This window comes from Carcharodon carcharias, chromosome 19 (assembly GCF_017639515.1).
Source record: "Carcharodon carcharias isolate sCarCar2 chromosome 19, sCarCar2.pri, whole genome shotgun sequence".
In the NCBI taxonomy this organism is placed as follows: Eukaryota; Metazoa; Chordata; class Chondrichthyes; order Lamniformes; family Lamnidae; genus Carcharodon; species Carcharodon carcharias.
In genome coordinates this window covers 19,288,427-19,306,659 of record NC_054485.1, presented here as the reverse complement: position 1 = coordinate 19,306,659, position 18,233 = coordinate 19,288,427, and positions in this window count along the sequence as shown.

The window sequence follows — 18,233 nt, the reverse complement described above, 5'->3', positions numbered from 1 at the left end:
CCATTGCCTACATGTTACTGATTCACTGAGCTATGGAAATAATCTTTCATTATTTATCCTCTCAGATACTACCTTTACAAAAGTTTAGGATCATTTTAATCTCCTGTTAGGTTCTATGCCCCTGTCAATAAAGCCTCAAGTAACAATAAACTCTCATTTCTGGTATCATTCTAGTGATTTCCTGTCTCTTTTCACGGTTTTAATGTCTTTATTATAATGGGGCAACCAGAACTGCTCTCAGTACTCTAATAGTGGCCACACCAATGTCCAGTAAAAATGCAACAATAGGGAAGGGTCTAATCGAGTTCAACCTCGTTGAGGAACTAATGCTGCTGCAGAGCATAGCCAGATGTAAGCGCTGGTTGATCCGAAATACCAACTCACTTAGTATTACACTGGGCTGCCAGCCTGGATTATACACTCAAAATCTCTGGAGTGGTGCTGGAACCCTTATAGTTCTAGAGGAGATGAGAGACAGGTATCCCTGTGCTATGTCTTGACACCTGGTGCGCTTCCTGAGAGGGGAAAGGAAAATCTTTGGTCAGCCTGGGCCAAAACAACTTCTGCAGTGTTGGCTATGATGGAGTCTTACACTGCAGTGGTTATCACTGAAGGAAGGAATGAGCCTTAGAGGACAGGACTATGCAATAGCTAGGGGGAGTGGAAGAGGGCTCAAGTGAGAGGGAGAGAGAGGATATCTGAGACAGCAGGTAGCAAGGCTTCCGGCAATGATGGCACAGATGATAAAGACACAGAGGAGATCTACTTTTGAGAGCAATTGCACTGAAATTGGCAAAACACTTTTTCACCAATACCTGGTCTTCTTTGATAAGGACGTGGCAATTCTGTATCGCAAGACTGGGCAAGAGCACATTGCATGAAGAAAAGAAAAATAATTAAGGCCAGAATTTTCCATCCCCATTGACGTCAGGCTTGCTCAGGGAAAGCCAAAAATCGGTTTCACGACATTGTGAAACCAGTTTGCAATCTTCCGCTCCACCTGTCAATAGTGGAACACGTTTCCCACTGCCGGTCATCAGGAATGTCATTTTGATATATCTGTATATCATTATAAGACCTGCTTGCTGGAATCATTTCCCCAGGCTGGATCATCTGGGCATGTCAGCATCACTGCACGCTGATGTGTTTCACAACTGTACATAAGTGACATGCACCTGGCGAGCTGCACTTTGCTCGGGACCTCGGGGTTCGTTTGCTTACCTTTCTTCGGGCAGCACTCACTGTCATTAGTGCCAGGCTTAGCAGGCAGCACTACATCACTTTTAAAAGGGCTCACGGGCAGGTCTTTACCTACCAGACCAGCCATAAGGCAGGGGTGGCTTTTCCATGGCTGCAGGGCTAGGGCTTGCTTGGGAAAGGAAGGGGTAGTGGCCTCAGGCAAGAGAAGAGGCTTCAGGGTGGGGGCTGTACTGGAGGAGGGGGGTATCTCAGGGTGTGTGTGGGGGCATGTTGATCTGTGCATGCTGCCTCAAGATGGTAAGGGCAGTCTCCAGGGGAGGTGGAGATGTGAGGGTGTGTGTGAGAGAGTGAGTGGTGATGTCCCTTGAGCTGGCAGTGAGTGAGATGCCAGTGTGATAGCTGTGTGAGTGTGAGTTCAGAGTGACGAGATGGTTGCCTTACCCTGGCCGCACGGAGATCAACATTCATCCATTTTTTGCACTGGATGGCTGACCTCTTGTGTGCAGCATTGGCACTGACCACCTCTGCCACCACCTCCCAAGCCAGAGTGTGAGACTGATGGGCCTCCTGTGACCAGAGAGGGGCTAGAGGACATTGCGGCAGGTCTCCATGGTGTCCAGAAGATGTCCCAGGAATGCGTCACTGAACTGGGGGCCGCACTCTTCTTGGCTTTTGGGGCCAAGTCTTCACCAGAGTAATCCTGGGCTGCAAGTATTGAGAAGTGTGTGCACAGCTGCAGTTTAAATATGGTGCCCTGCGTAAGGAAGCAGTGAGGTAACACAGTGACAGGCAAATCGAAGGCCTACGAGATGGCATGTTTCCTTTGGCTGCATAATTAATGAGGCGGGGATGGAAATGGGACAACTGCAACTGGTGGATAAAACATCCTTTTTCCTGTCTGCTACCACACCTAGTGCAAATCTGGGACGACTCTGCAGTAAGCTGCTGTTTTTTGCAAAATATACAGTTTGGTTTTATGATTATGATGGGGGTACTTTTCACATTCTGGGTATATTTCAACATAGGAACAAAAGCAGCTCATTCCCCCACTACTCGTCCTCGCACATCTGAATCTGGTTCCAATTAATTAAGTATCTGATGCTGCTAACTTGATCTTTTAATTGAATATTTCTGTATTTAAAGTAAATATTTATCATCTCTTATTCAATTCTTAAAAAGATCTGCTGTCACTTTGGCTCTCTAGTTATAAAGTTTTAATTAAGCTAATTAATTTGCAAACAAATTGACTACTCAATAGCTTGGGTAATTCCCATTTTATATCCTGTGCAGTGTATAATCTTTGCCTGTTATCCTGAAAAACGTTCTGCCAGTTGTTGTAATAGATACATCAAGTCCAATCTAACTAGTGGCCCCTGGAATGGCACTGGGTACAATCTTCAGCTTAGTAAGTGCACCAATTAGAACATACATTTGTACATACGAATTAGGAGCACGAGTAGGCCACTCAGCCCTTTGAGCCTGCTCTGCCATTCAATAAGATCATGGCTGATCTGATTGTAACCTCAGCTCCACATTCCCGTCAACCCCCAATAGCCTATCACCCCTTGTTTATCAAGAACGTCTGCCTTAAAAATATTCAAAGACTCTGCTTTCTCTGCCTTTTGAGGAACAGAGTTCCAAGTACTCTCAATCTTCCAATAGAAAATATTTCGCGTCTGTCCCAAATAGGCGACCCCTTATTTTTAAACAGTGACCCCTAGTATTAGATTCTCCCACAAGAGGAAACATTCCACATCAACCCTGTCAAGACCCCTAGGGATCTTATATGTTTCAATCAAGGTGCCTCTTACTCTTTGACATTCCAGTAGATACAAGCCCAGCCTGTCCAACCTTTCCTCATAAGACAACCCACCCATTCCTGATATTAGCCTGGTAAACCTTCTCTGAACTGCTTTCAACACATTTACATCTTTCTTTAAATAAGGAGAACAATGCTGTACACAGTACTCCAGATGTGTTTCACCTCCAGATGTGTTTCACCAATGCCCTGTATAACTGAAGCATAACCTCTCTCCTTAGAGAGTAATCAGAATGGTGAACACCTACTGCTTGCTGCTGTGCCGGTGGCACAACAGATGTGGATAAAATAACTTCTATCTTGCAGAAAATAAACGTTGATTCACATTGCACGGCTTTACACTCCATTAATGGTATTGTATAATAGGTTACATTCAAAACGATAAAAATTTGACCTGGAGCTCCTCTTGTTGGTTCAGTTGGTAAACACAATTGCTGGCAGTCAGACACACTGCAGGGGTCCAGGTTCAATTTCTTGTCAGTGTTGAGTGAACTTTTTTTATTCTTTCACAGGATGTGGGTGTTGCTGGTTAGACCAGCATCTGTTGCCTATCCTTAATTGCCCTTGAGAAGATGGTGGTGAGCTGCCATCTTGAATCACTGCAGTCTAAGTGGTGTTAGTACATCCACAGTGCTGTTAGGAAGTGAGTTCCAGGATTTTGATCCAGCGACAGTGAAGAAAAGGTGATATAATTCCAAGTCAGGATTGCGAGTGGCTTAGAGGGGAACTCCCGTGCCCTTGTCCTTCAAGGTGGTAGAGATCACAGGTTTGGAGGTGCTGTCTAAGAAGCCTCGGATAGTTGCTACGCCACATCTTGTACAGGATATATGGTACACAGTGCTGCCAATGCGCATTCACTGTTGAGGCAATGAATGTTTAAGATGACGGATGAGATGCCAATCAAGTGGCTGCTTTGTCCTGGATGGTGTTGAGCTTCTTGATTGTTGTTGGAACTGCACTCATACAGGCAAGTGGAGATTACTTCATCACATTCCTGACCTGTGCCTTGTAGATCACAGACAGCCTTTAGGGAGTCAGGAAGTGAGTTACTTGCCACAGAATTCCCAGCCTCTGACCTGTTCTTGTAACCACATTATTTATATTGTTGGTCCAGTTAAGTATCTGGTCAATTGTAACCCCCAGGATATTTACTGATGTCAAAACTAATCATCAGAACTGAACTTTAGAACTAATGCTTTCTGGGTCAAAGTCCTGGCTCTCCCTCGCTAATAACACTGAGTGTATCTATACCACGAGGACTGCAGTGATTCAAGAAGGTGGCTCACCAACACCTGCTCAAGGGAAATTAGAGATGGGCATTAAATGCTGGCCTTGCCTGCAATGCCAAAATCTCATGAACAAATAAAAAAAAGTACAGATACTACAATTGAACTGGAGTTCTCCTGCACAAGGGTTCCCTCTGCTCATCACTATCCAGTGTTCCTTGTTGGAAGGGCACCTTTCCCAAGGATCTACAAGGATTTGAGCTTGGCTATCCTTCACTGTTTCTGGTGGAACAGTCTGCCAACACTAACTTGTCCAGCCTCACACAAAAGCAAGGATCACAAGGCAAAAATCTAGGAGTGAAAACTGTATCTCAGCAAGAAGTCATTATCTTGGGGTGGGGGGACTGGAGGAAAGCAAAATATTACCTGCATCTACAAATGGAAGCAAATATTCCCCCAATGCTGAGAAAATCAGAACTGAAGGTATTCAGGAAGATTTTGGCTTTCCCACACTGGAATAAACCAAGTGATACATGGAGTTGGGAGAAGAGAAGGAACTTAACAGCAGACCTTCCAGGGGCACAAAACTCAAATTCTGCCTGCTTGGGACTAACTGCATAAGCAAAACGCATTTATTTATTATCCAATAAAAGTCCACAAAGTAACATTTACTTCTCTTAAACACATTGTTTGAACCAATACTGTTAGCTTGCAGAGTGAAACTTCCTTCTTCCTGAAGAATGCTCTGTAAACTCAAGTCTCCATCAATTACAAGTGGTAAATCTGCAAAAATAAAGGTGTGTATATGATGAACAGCTGATATTTATAACTAACTATAATGGTCATTAATAGGAAGTTTATCCTCAGGGTAACTTAGATAATAGGTGGTAGTATTTTTAACTCACCATTTTGTTTGTGCGTGAGGATAAAGTTTCCATCAGGAAACATCTTTTCCACAGCTTCACGAAGCTCTCTGTAGGTGATCTCATTGTGAATTCTTGTGACACAGCGTTTCATTGCATTCACTCTTATGTACAGGTAATCTGTTGCCAAACAGCACAATTTACAGGAGATAAATGTTCCAAAGTGAGACAAGTTGATAAAGCAAACTCTGCTTTGATGGAAAAATAGGGAGCAGATACCCTTCCATGCCATTGAACTACTCTCCCTTGCCACTTTCACCTCCTTTCCCTTTGCCTCTTCTCCCGTGCTGTCACTGCCTCCACTGATGCTCCCTCTCCACCCCTCCTCTTTTCCAGCCCCGCCTCTCCCCATTCCTCCCTCTGTCCACCCATCTCTTTCCCTGTTCAGTTTCCCTTCTACCTCTGTTCTCCCATATCCTGCCTTCATCTCTCACTGTCCTTGTTTCTAATTTCTTCCTCTTCTTTCCCCATTCTCTCTACACTCATCACTTCTTATCTGTCTCCTCCCTGCACTGCTGTCTTCCCCTCCCCCATTCCTGGGCTCCTTCCCAGCTTCGCTGTCCATCTCTACAAATGAAAAATACTATGGATGCTGAAAATACTCAGCAGGTCAGGCATTATCTGCTGAGAGAGAAACAGAGCTAGAGTTTCAGATCAACAAGCTGCATGGTACTGATGAAAGGTTACTCACCTGATATGCTAACTCTGTTTTTCTCTCTCTGCAGATACTACCTGGCCTGCTGAGTATTTCCAGCATTTTCTGTTTTTATTTCTACCCGTGTCTATCAGCTCATTCTTTCCCAATCTATGCACATCTCCAGTTGTTCCACCAAATCTTTTCTGCTTCCCCTCTCCTCTCTCCTTCTTCTCTCCTCTCTCCCTTCGGTCCTTGGTTTCAGTTCCCTGTGTGCAACATCATGGCGGATCAATTCATTAAAAGATCAGACAGTGTATTTTGATTAATGGACCAAATTAATTTTGTTCCTTGATTTACTTTGCAGCTTGCTCACTTTTTTATGGATTAAATGGTTTGCTCCTTTATACAGATTGATAAAATTGATAGTCATATCAGATACTCATATCTTTTCTATCTGCAGCATGGTACTTATGACATCTCATTTGCTGACATTTGCAAACTATATATCGAATGAAGTTTGATCTACAACTAAGGAGTTAAGACAAGTGTTAGACCTTTAAGTGGAGTATTTTATCCACAACTCGTATATTGCAGCCAATGGATGGGCACATTGAACATTCATTAGAAAGATACCAGGATAATTATCAGCAATTGAAGAGGAAAGAAATATTCTGATATACAGTTATTTGAGCATGGAATGTTTTATCACAGGCAGCCATTGAAAGAAACTGCAAATCATTTAAAAAACAAGAAGTATTTGAAAAAGATTGAAATGGATCTACTCAGCCACAAATGACATCCTCTGTGATAGTGGTGATTATCCCTCTTCCTCCTCCTCAACCTATCTGCAGCCTTTGGCATAGTCAAACCTCATCCTCCTCCAACATTTCTCATGTTGTTCACCTCCAAGGCACTGATCTCCAACAATGGCTTCTTTGTCATTGTGTTATTATCTCCAGAGTTTGCCAAAGATCAACTTGTGAACCTCTTCCTCATCTACACATTGCCGCTTGGCAATATAATCTACACTCAGATGAAAAGCTTCACTTATTGTTGATCATAAGACCACAAGACGCAGGAGCAGAAGTGGGCAATTTGGCCCATCGAGTCTGCTTCGCCCTTCAATGAGATCATGGCTGATCTGATAATTCTCAACTCCACTTTCCTGCCTTTTCCCCATAACTCTCAATTCCCTTACTGATTAAAAATCTGTCTACCTCAGCCTTGAATATACTTAATGACCCTGCCTCTACAGCCTTCTGCGGTAAAGAATTCCACAGATTCACTACCCTCTGAGAGAATAAATTCCTCCTCATCTCTGTCTTAAATGAGCAACCCCTTACTCTGAGATTATGCCCTCTGGTCCTAGACTCTCCCACAAGGGGAAACAACCACTCAACATCTACCTTGTTAAGCCCCCTAAGAATCTTATATGTTCCAATAAGGTCATCTCTCATTCTTCTAAACTCCAGCGCATACTGGCCCAACCTACTCAATCTCTCTTTATAAGAAAATTCCTCCATATCTGGGATCAACCTAGTGAACCTTCTCTGGACTGTCTCCAATTCTAGTATATCTTTCCTTATATAAGAGGACCAAAACTGTTCACAGTATTCTATGTGTGGTCTAACTAGTGCCTTGTATAGTTTTAGCAAGACTTCCCTATTTTTATACTCCATTCCCTTGGACATAAAGGCCAACATTCCATTTGCCTTCTCTATTACTTGCTGAACTTGTAGTCTAGCCTTTTGTGATTCATTGATGACTTCCAGCTTTACCCCTTCACCACCTCACTCGACGCTACTACTTCCTCTGTGTCGTCAGCTGCTTGCTCAACAGCCAGTACTGGACGAGCTGCAATTTCCTCCAGTTGGAAAGAGCAAAGCCATCATCTTTGGTCCCTATCCCAAACTCTACTCTTATTGATTCCATCCCTCTTTCCAGTTCTCCAGTCTGGGGTCAACTATCTCAGACCGAACATGATAGTTTGCAACCTCTGCATTCTATTTCACCCTGAACTAATCTTCTGGCTTCATATTCTCTCTAGCACCAAGATAACATACTTACAGCTCTGTAACATCACTCATCTATGCCCCTGCCTTCACTTGTCTTCCACTGAAGCACTGATCCATGCCTTTTCCAACTTCCCACTCCAATATTCCAATTTGGCCACCCTCCTATCCTCAACCCTCTATAACTTTCGCTCATCCAAGGTATCATATCCCCAACCCTCCAAAACTTTGTCTCTGGCATCCTATCCAACCTGCTTCACCGACCATTGGTGGCAATACCTTTAGCTGCTTAGGAAATTTCCTCCCTAAATCCCTGCACATGTCTTTCTCCCTCTCCTTTTTAGACCTTTGTTAATGTCTGACTCTTTGGTCAAGCTTTTGATCATCTTATCCAATTTTTATTTAATCACACTTCTGTGAAGCACTTTAGGATGATTTTCTACATTAAAGGCACTATATAAATATAATTATTATTGCTGAATAAATATATTAGTCATTTGATCAGCAATTACCTGATCTGCAAGGCAATATTTACCATTTAGAGTTTGGTGTGAGATTATACTAATCCTGATTATTTTAAGAGGAATAACTGTTAGTGCCCTGGGTATACATCTTAGCACATAGCGTACAGAAAAGGTATAGATACTGAATCATACTGGCACTGGGACAAGACAGTTTATAAAAACTTAAAACGAAAATATACTTTGCATGAACTGACTTTACATTGAAAAGAAATACAATGCATACCTCCATTTTCAGCATTTAACATTCCCTTCCAAAGTCTCTCCTGTATCTTAATGTTTTTCTCATCTTCCACCAACTCCAGCACAAGAGGCCATGTTTCCCATGTTGAATTTTATCTCATAGCTTGTCAGTGTTTCTTCAGCATTGTCTACAAATTGGAATTGTTCAGCTTCCTAATTGCAAAGAAATTATTAAATGGTAAGAAAAGTCTTCACACAGAAACATTCAACCATGGTGAAGACGAACTAAGACCACAAATGGTCAAGTCTTCTTTTGGATTGAGCTTCTATCGCGCGAGAAAGGCAAAAAACCTAAATTCAATTAATGAAGCCTTCAAACTCATCCTTCATTAAATTCTTGACAACAATGTGAGGAACCTGTCCTGAATGCTGCAAGTTGAAGGTACATGAGGATAGTGATAGACTTTTCCCAATATGCAGGCCAACCTGGGTGTCAGCACATATCTACACATCATTTGTGCAGATTTGTGCTATAATGACTTGGTGTGTGCATTGGGAGGTGTGAATAAAGCAAGAATTTCAATTGTATTTTGCTCAGAAGTGTGTCCTACTTATGTATGGATTTCCATGAGATATAATCAAGGATTGAGAACCTGTGAAGATTTTGGCAGTGCTGAGCACAATGTGAACTAATTGACAACACTTCGTGGAGTGCAATCCTTGGCCTTTTACCTGATGAATACAAGCATCAAGAATTCTTTACATCCCAGACTTCTTAAAATACAGTACCTTCTTCTGCCACTGTTCCCAGGTCCTGGAATTGGTGTGTGGTGTTGCCCCCTGGAATGGTGCACCACTGTTGTCTGGGGACTGTGCCTTAAATGTGCCCACAGAGAAAATCCTTCTTGCCCCATCTCATGGAACGCTACCTCCATTTCCCCAGGTATTGAAATATTCACTTGTAAACAGGCTCCTTTTTTATGGCTCTATTTTGGAACTCCTTTAACTTTGCTGCAATGTCACCTTCTATCCTCCCTCAAACCCTAGTCTAGCCAAGGCTGATCAATTTTTTAAATTTAATTTGAAGGTTGAAACAATATTTGTTCCTTTATGCATCCGCTTACCTTTAGGTGTAAACATTCTTTTGAATTTGAGCCAATAACCTGATTTTCTGTATTCCCCAATAGGTTTGCTTCCTGTACAAGGCTAAAGCTGCACATTAGTCAAGTTAGCTCAGAGTAGAATATTGGTCGCTTGGCTCAGTGTGCTCCCGGCCCACTTTGAACCAGCAATCAGACAGAATGTCCTGAACCTGGAGGGAAATTCTCAAAGTTTTAAGAACCATAGCATATCTAACTTCTACATAAGTGCTGATATGATTTCTATAAGTGCATAGCTTCATGAAGTGGGTCATCTGGCCCAGGAGGATTGGAATCAAAGATTTGCAGATAAAGCAGTAACTGAGTAATGGACGACCTTCAAAGAGGGGATAGTTCTTTACAGAATAATCACATTCCCTGAGGAGAAAAGGAAGGGCATCCAAAGTTAGAGCACCCTGGATGGCTAAAGATGGAGTTTAAAATGAATCATGAAAGGTAGCCTACGATAAATATAGTAAAAAATTGAGCTCAATACAAAAGATACAGGTGAGAATTGAAAAAAGAGGAACAAAGAGTATCTATTAGAATAGATTAGCAGATAACATAGAAGGGAACCAAAAATCATATATAAATAGTAAAAATGCAGTCAAAGGAAGGGTGTAGCCAATTAGAGTCCAAAATTAAAATTAGCTTATGAAGGCAAGGGTCATCGCTGAGATACTAACCGAGTACTTTGCATCTATCTTCAATAAAGATGCTGCCAATGTTACTTTAAAGGAGGTAGTGGTGCAATTGGATAAGATCAATACAGAAAAGGAGAAAGTGCTAAAAAATAATTTGGCGCTGCTCAGAGTAGAAAAGTTCTCCTGTCAGAGTAGAAATTGCAGAGGCCCTGGCCACAGTCTTTGAGTTCTTCTTAGATATGTCAGCAGTGTCAGAGGACTGGAGAAGTGCATAAAGGTGGAGGGGACAAATCCAGCAATTACAGGCCAATTAGCTTAATGTTAGTGGTGGATAAATTTTAGACAACAACATGAGACAATATTAATTGACAATTGGAAAAATATGGGTCAATAAATGAAAGCCAACACATATTTAATAAAGGCAAATTGTGTTTGACTAACTTGAGTTCTTTGGAGGAGTGGGATGAGGATAGTGCAGTTGATATTCATATGGACTTTCAAAAGCTATATAGGGACTTAAATCTGATCAAAGCAAACTACATAGGGAAGGTATAAGAGTCTGGCACAAACAGGGTTAACATGGGGCTGAGTACCAAACCGGCCATACAGTGATGTAAGAAGGCAAATGACCCAGACCTCAGGTTAGTGTGGTGTTGGACAGACAAAGGTTAAGACTTAAGCATGGAGATAGCTCCTAGCTTGTACCCTTCAGTGTATATACTGAAATAGTTATAAATGTTAATAAGGACCTATAGTTAGCCTACAGAAGACTACAAAGACTTCTTTCAGAGTCACTGTTCTGTATCCAACATCATCCCAACATGGTGACAGAAAAGGAAAAAAAAGGAAGAAAAACCTTGCAAAAATGTGAAACAAACCAAAGTGCTGGAAGACTAAGACAAAACTTCAATGAAATTCTGAACTGAGAGAAGCTCCCAACAAAAGCTGGCGGCACAGAGATAAATCGCCAGAAAATATTCCAGAGGAAAAGGCCTGGAAGCTGAAGGCAGAGATTTTACTGCAGCAGAAGATTCCATTGAATCTCTTTTGGAAGTCCAGCTTCAGAACGCAGAGTCTGCAGAACATGCAAGCGGTCTCCTCTACATTGGAGAGACCAAACATAAACTGGGCGACCGCTTTGCAGAACACCTGTGGTCTGTCCGCAAGAATGACCCAAACCTCCCTGTCGCTTGCCATTTTAACACTCCACCTGCTCTCGTGACCACATTTCTGTCCTTGGCTTGCTGCATTGTTCCAATGAAGCCCAGCGCAAACTGAAGGAACAGCACCTCATCTTCCGACTAGGCACTTTACAGCCTTCTGGACTGAATATTGAATTCAACAACTTTAGGTCTTGAACTCCCTCCTCCATCTCCACCCCATTTCTGATTCTTCCCCCTTCCTTTTGTTTTTTCCAATAATTTATATAGATTTTTCTTTTCCCACCTATTTCCATTATTTTTAAATCTTTTATGCTCCCCCTACCCCCACTAGAGCTATACCTTGAATGCCATACCATCCATTCTTAATTAGCACATTCGTTTAGATAATATCACCAACTTCAACACCTCTGTGTTCTTTTGTTCTTTTGTCTGTGACATCTTTTGATGATCTGCTCCTATCACTGCTTGCTTGTCCCTACAACCACACCACCCCGTCCACTTCTATCCCCCCACCCAACCCCCCCACCTTAAACCAGCTTATATTTCACCCCTCTCCTTGGATTCACCTAGTTCTGTTGAAGGGTCATGAGGACTCGAAACGTCAACTCTTTTCTTCTCTGCCGATGCTGCCAGACCTGCTGAGTTTTTCCAGGTAATTCTGTTTTTGTTGTGCAAGAGTGAGCTCAAATTTTTAAAGTTCAAGGTTGCACCAGCTCAGAGAACCTTTTCCCTAGTTCAGTGTCAGAGGTGCCATTGAAAGAAAGCCTGTCAAAAAAAATCAATTCCCTGGCTGCAGCCTCAGAGTTCGTAAAATCAGGACAAAGGAATTAATTATTTAAATCTCTCAGGGACGTTGCGACTGTCCAGCTCAGAAAACAGCAAACTTAAATTTCAATTAGAGCGCCTTGTTAATCTGCATTGCAATCTGCAGAACTAAATGTCAGGACTCAGCGAATTGAGACTGCCAACGCAAAGAGTTTTCTTCAAGAAGTGCGCCATAGCCATTTTGCGGAGCCTGCCAAAACCAGCAATCGTGGGAAATCTCTTTATATCACAATGAATTACGCTGCCATTCTGAGAGCCTGTAAGCTCTTAAAGCTGTACCTACACATTAAAAAATCTTTAACATGGATCATAATTCAACACTTCCAATGCAATTTCCACTAACCCAAGTTCCAGACAGTCACAAAATTGGGGGAAAAGATTTTTAAGATACAGCATTGCTTCAGGTTTAAATAAAAGGTCAGAAGAGCAGTGAATACACCACTTTACCCTAGAGGGCCAATCACAGATGACATCATTGTCAGACAAGGCATTAATGAGTCATCCACCAAATTCAAAGAGGTTTTAAAATCTTTTGACATTTATTTTAATGTGCAAACCAACAAAATATTGGGGAGCATTAAATTCAGTAAGACAGTTCAACTGCTTGGCGAAGTGGTCAATTCCTTCATAAATGGTCTCTACAGGACGGCAGAAGGGTGTGAATATGAAGATTTAAAGTCTGAACTCTTCAGAGACAGAACAGTGGTTGGTGTCACAGACGATTCACTCTCTGATCTCCTACAAGCTCAAGAAGATCTAACCCAAGACAAGGCAATCCAGATAGTTAGTCTGTCTGAATTACATGAGCAACACAGGACAATCTTAACGGGAGAGAATAAAACATGGAACAGAAGCCAACCCTCAGTCCAGCTAATCAGGTTACAAAGGCACATAGACAATTCAAGTCAGGGAAAGCAATTCCTGAACCACTCAGCAAAGCAACCTTGTCAGTCCTGTGCTGCAAAGCGCCCTCACAGGAGAGATCAGTGTCCTGTGAGTACAGTCCAATGTCTCCATTTTAACACCAAGGGATACTTTGACAAACTGTTCAAATCAAAACCCCAGAAACTGCACAGATAGCTCAAAAGTAATCCACAAGGGTGAGACTGATAACCCAGAAGAGATACAGCCATTCTATTTGGGTGAGGTCAAGAATTGCAGTTCTTCATTTTGGAATGCAGACACTTTTGTCAATGGTCATCTAACAAATTTCAAATTAGGTTCAGGTGCCAGCATGACAGTTCTGTCAGACAAGGAATTATGGCTAAAAGACCTCTGGCTTCCAACACCAGACAGTTCCATTTTAGGTTTCAGGAGGAATCTGACTCTCAGTCATTGGCAGGATCCTGGAACAACTGAGGTATGGCAGAAACAAATCTTTGAGTTGATGTACATTGTCTGTAACTAGCCTTTCTCTCTGGTGAGCAGGGATGCCTTTGTAGGCTTCCATCTCCTCCAGACAGCAGAAGATATCAAGACAACTACTGTTAGGCAACTAGACCTGCATAGTCCTGAGTGCTTAAACACCGAAGAGTATTCAGACTTGGACTTCAGCTCGGTCCTCTCTTCTCTCTTTGAAGAACAGGTTTGCCCATCTCGTTACAGGTCCCAGAAAACTCCCAGTGGTCAGACCAGTCTACCATTCATGAGATAACCACGATACCTCCAGCAGAAGTGGTACAAGAGAGTGAACAGCAGCTCGAGAAGTATCTACCTCCAACTACGACATTGGCCCAGCAGTTCAAAACAACCACTGTGCACACACTGCAGCTTCCAGCTAGCATGTCATGACCGCAAAGGATGCTGGAAACTGCTACCAATTCCCTACCATGGACAACAAAAAGCAGAGCTGAGCGTATCACTAAATGTTCTTCTCGCCTCAAGGGGCACTGAGAAGGCCAACACGTCAAAAGAAGAAAAGGAAGAAATGACACAGAGACAGATACAATGTTCGTCCACCCCACAAGAGACGATTAGAGTAGCGGAAACCACCAATTAACGCAATAGCCCAGCCACCAAATGCATTCAACACTAAAGAATAGAAGAATGAAAAAGCCTATCCAAATGCCGGTCCAATACCCAAGCCGACAGGAAGAATCAGAACCAACAAAGCACTGCTCTGACAAAATGGTGAATGAGATATGGAAGAGTTATAAAACCTCCAGAATGCCTAAATCTTTAAATTCAAAGACTTGAAGGGGGGAGATGGGGTAGTGGTAATGTTGTAGTAGTGATACTGTAGTAACAACAAATTAAATGCATGAGACTGACAACAATGTAAGAATTGAAGTTTTTTAAAAATTCATTCATGGGGTATGAGTGTTGCTGGCTAGGTGAGCATTTATTTCCCATCCCATCCTGAGGAGGTGGTGGTGAGTTTTCTTGAAACATTGCAGCCCATGTGGTGTAGGTACACCTACAGTGTTGTTTAGATAGGCTTCAGATGTTTTGAGATCAATTTGGGGCTGCATGGAGGATCCAGATTCTGGGGTCAAGTTCATTGCATTAGGTAAATGTCTATATCCAATTGCATTGAAAGATTTGTATAACCTGCTAATCAATAACTTCTAGGATCAGATTTTACTGTACTTTTCACTCCACACTTGGGTAGAAAATAAAGTTCACTATTTAAATTGAGGCAACGATGTTCTTCATGAACCTGTTAATGCCCAAAAGCCAAAAGCTTCGGTACCTCTGGAGTGATGGAAAGTGAGGTCCCTGCAGCCTCCATATTACTGATCTGTAATTTGTACCAGGAATTTCGATGGACACCAACTTGTTTCTTTAACATTTGTCTGTGGTCCTTCAGTATTTTGTCCAATTCCTAATGATAAAAGTACGACATTTAAATAAAATAATAGTGACAGGATCCACACAGCACGTGTAAGTCAACCACACTGTGAACCTGACTGATCATCATAAATTGGTCGTCAGTGTAATTCCTAGCACAATTAGGATTGTTTAGCAAGTATTGTTTAATCACAGAATCACATCTAATGTTATACACTATGTTTTGAGGTTTGCAAGCATGAGCTAGTTGGGTATGATCAGAACTTTGAATGTTGTGAACAGCTGAAGAGATATGCTGTTTGATATGATCCACCAGCCGTTGGGATGTAGAGTCTACGTACCTGGCATCACACCGGCACTGAAATTCATATACCACATTGTTCATTTGTGTGATAGGCAGAATTTTGGCTTGACAGCAGCATCCTGTTAGTGGAGAATATAACTCATGTTGCTAGTGCATAGTAGCAGTATGAAACAGCTCGCTTCACCTGTTGCTCAAATTTTTGACATGCTTTATTCTTCCTAGGTAATGTGAGGTAGACTGGGCATTTTTCAGGACTAAAAGTGGCAGCCTTAGGCCCATTCAAAAGATTGTGCAATATACAGTGAACAATGATTTGATCAGGGTAGCCATTATCCCGCAGGATGGCTTTGAGTTGCTGAATTCATAGGTCATTAAATCATGGTGATCTAGATGCGCCACAATTGTGGGAATCTATATTCATTGACCTAATAAACTCAGCAACTTGTGCAGCTGAGATCCATTTTAACGGCATCACATATGCCCAAATAAATAGTGTTGTCATGGAATCCCCTTAGGCCCAGTTCCACAAGCACCTTTTTTCAGTTTCCATGAGAAATGCCACTTCGACGGAATGACACCTAATCTTCTACCCCTTGCATATTTCTAATACGCAGATGATATGTTTGCTGTATTTGAATCTGCAGCTGCATGTAAGAATTTCCTCACCCACCCTAATGGGCTCCATCCTGAGCTCAAATTCACCTTTGAAATGAGCAATCACATGAGCTCCTTTTCCTTGATGTGCTGAAATCTGCCAATGGGTCTCTACTTGTGTCTTACACAAGCTTACCTTCACTGGTCAATATACACATTAGGATTTCTACAGTTCTACTCCCTATAAGGTTGGGCTTAATGGCAATCATGTAACTAGGGCCCGAACAATTTGCTTACCCTGCAAGCTTGATGCTGAAATAGGGTGCATCAAAGCCTAAGGCTGCCTGCCATTTGTGGTCCTGAAAGTGCCCAGACTACCTCAGGTTACCCTGGAAGAGTAAGGTGTCTCAAAAACTTGAGCAACGGGTGAAACTAGCCATTTCACACTGCTGCTATACAGTAGCAACACAAGTGGTATTCTCCAATAACAGGATGCTGTCATCAAGCCAAAAAGACATTCTGCCGATCACAAAAATGAATAATGGGGTATATGAATGTCAGTATGCAGGCTGCACATCCCAATGACTGGCACAGGCTATCAGACAGCATGTCTCATATGCAAAGTACTGATCTTACCCACCAGCCCGTGCTTGCAAACCTCAAAACATGCTGTCTAACATTAGATATGATTCTGCAGTTGGACAACCCTTGCTAAACAACCCTGATTGTGCTCAGAATTACACTGACAACCAATTTAAGGTTATTAGTCGGACTTGCGGTGTGGCTCATTTACGGATGCTGAAAGCTACAGATATTCACACACCGGATCCTGTCCTTTGCAGACAAAAGGAACATGTCCATGCATTGCATCTTTTTCAGCTAAACAAAACTTGGGGACAGCCATTCCTTGGTTAATTCCACATGGCAATGCCTTGGACGGAGTCAACCTGCCTAGCTTGAATTTAAACAAAAGCTTGGCAGTTAACTGTTCCCTGGTAAATTCTCCATGGCATTGCCTTTACTGATCAGAGTTCACTTGCCAACCAATCAGGACTCTCTTTTTTATACAGTATAAACTGTTGTTCCCCTTAGAAGTGGTATTCATATGAACCTGTCCAGATGAGTGTAAGACGAAAAGCTTTGACAGCATGTCTCTTCTTTTCAGCAATATAATGTTTGGAAAAACACCTTGCTGTAGTACAGATCTAAGTGAAAGGATGGCAGCATACAAATACCTGTAGCAGTGATCAACATCTGGGAATCAATATCACCTTGAGTGTTAGTCTGAAGTCAACATAGGAGTGGGCTACTGGTTTGTAGAGTAAAAAATATGCTTTATGAGATGTCACATTTCGAAGCAGCTTCTCCAGAGTCACAAAGGGTGAGCAGGAATTCACTAACACTACAGCATGAGTTTCAGTTGCAGCAAGTGGCACAAGAAGTTCCAGATTTTCATCCTTAATATGTCTGACTCTAACTGTTACAAAAGAAAATCCAAAAATGTAAGTATTTGCATGCTCTTTTAATATATACCGCCAATATTAAACCATCAGTATTTTAGGGTCCTATATTGAAACATTCTTAATCCAACTGACATGGGTTCATAGTACAAATTGACCCTATCGGGCACTGATTGAAAGTAAATTGTTGGTTTCACTCAGAAAGGCCACAGGATGGTTCCTATGGAAAATGAAAAATATCAATCAGGCCCCTGGGCACTTGTAAAGTTAGTAGAGAGCAATCTATATTGTTCAGTAAGAGAAGTGGAGCTTTCCTCTGGTTCAACTGTGCCGAACACCCAGGGGACCCTGACCCATACAGGGCCTTTCGAATTACAGAATTTTAAAAGACAGGATGCCATTTGGCTGTGAAACACTTATCCACTCTTTTACTACCTTAAGGAGTTTGGAAAAGTACTGAGTTAAAGACCATGTGTTTTATTTATATTGATGGATATATTTGTACGACAACAGTATGCCTGGGCAGAGCTCTAGCAAGTGCCGGTACATCTGTGGCCAGGTTCTGACAATGCTGCTGCTTCTTTTGACCCATTTGAATACAATGGCTGCAAGTGTAGTGTCAGTAAAAATCAGATCTTCTAAAGAGTCGTATTCCTCCCTCGTCAGAAACTTGTACATCTAGAATTATTATGGAAAAATTGTTTAGATCAGTGAAGGAATTGTTTTCCTAAAATTATAGAATGTTATGCCACACAAGTAACTAAGACTAAATTAAATGACAATAAAGGCCGTC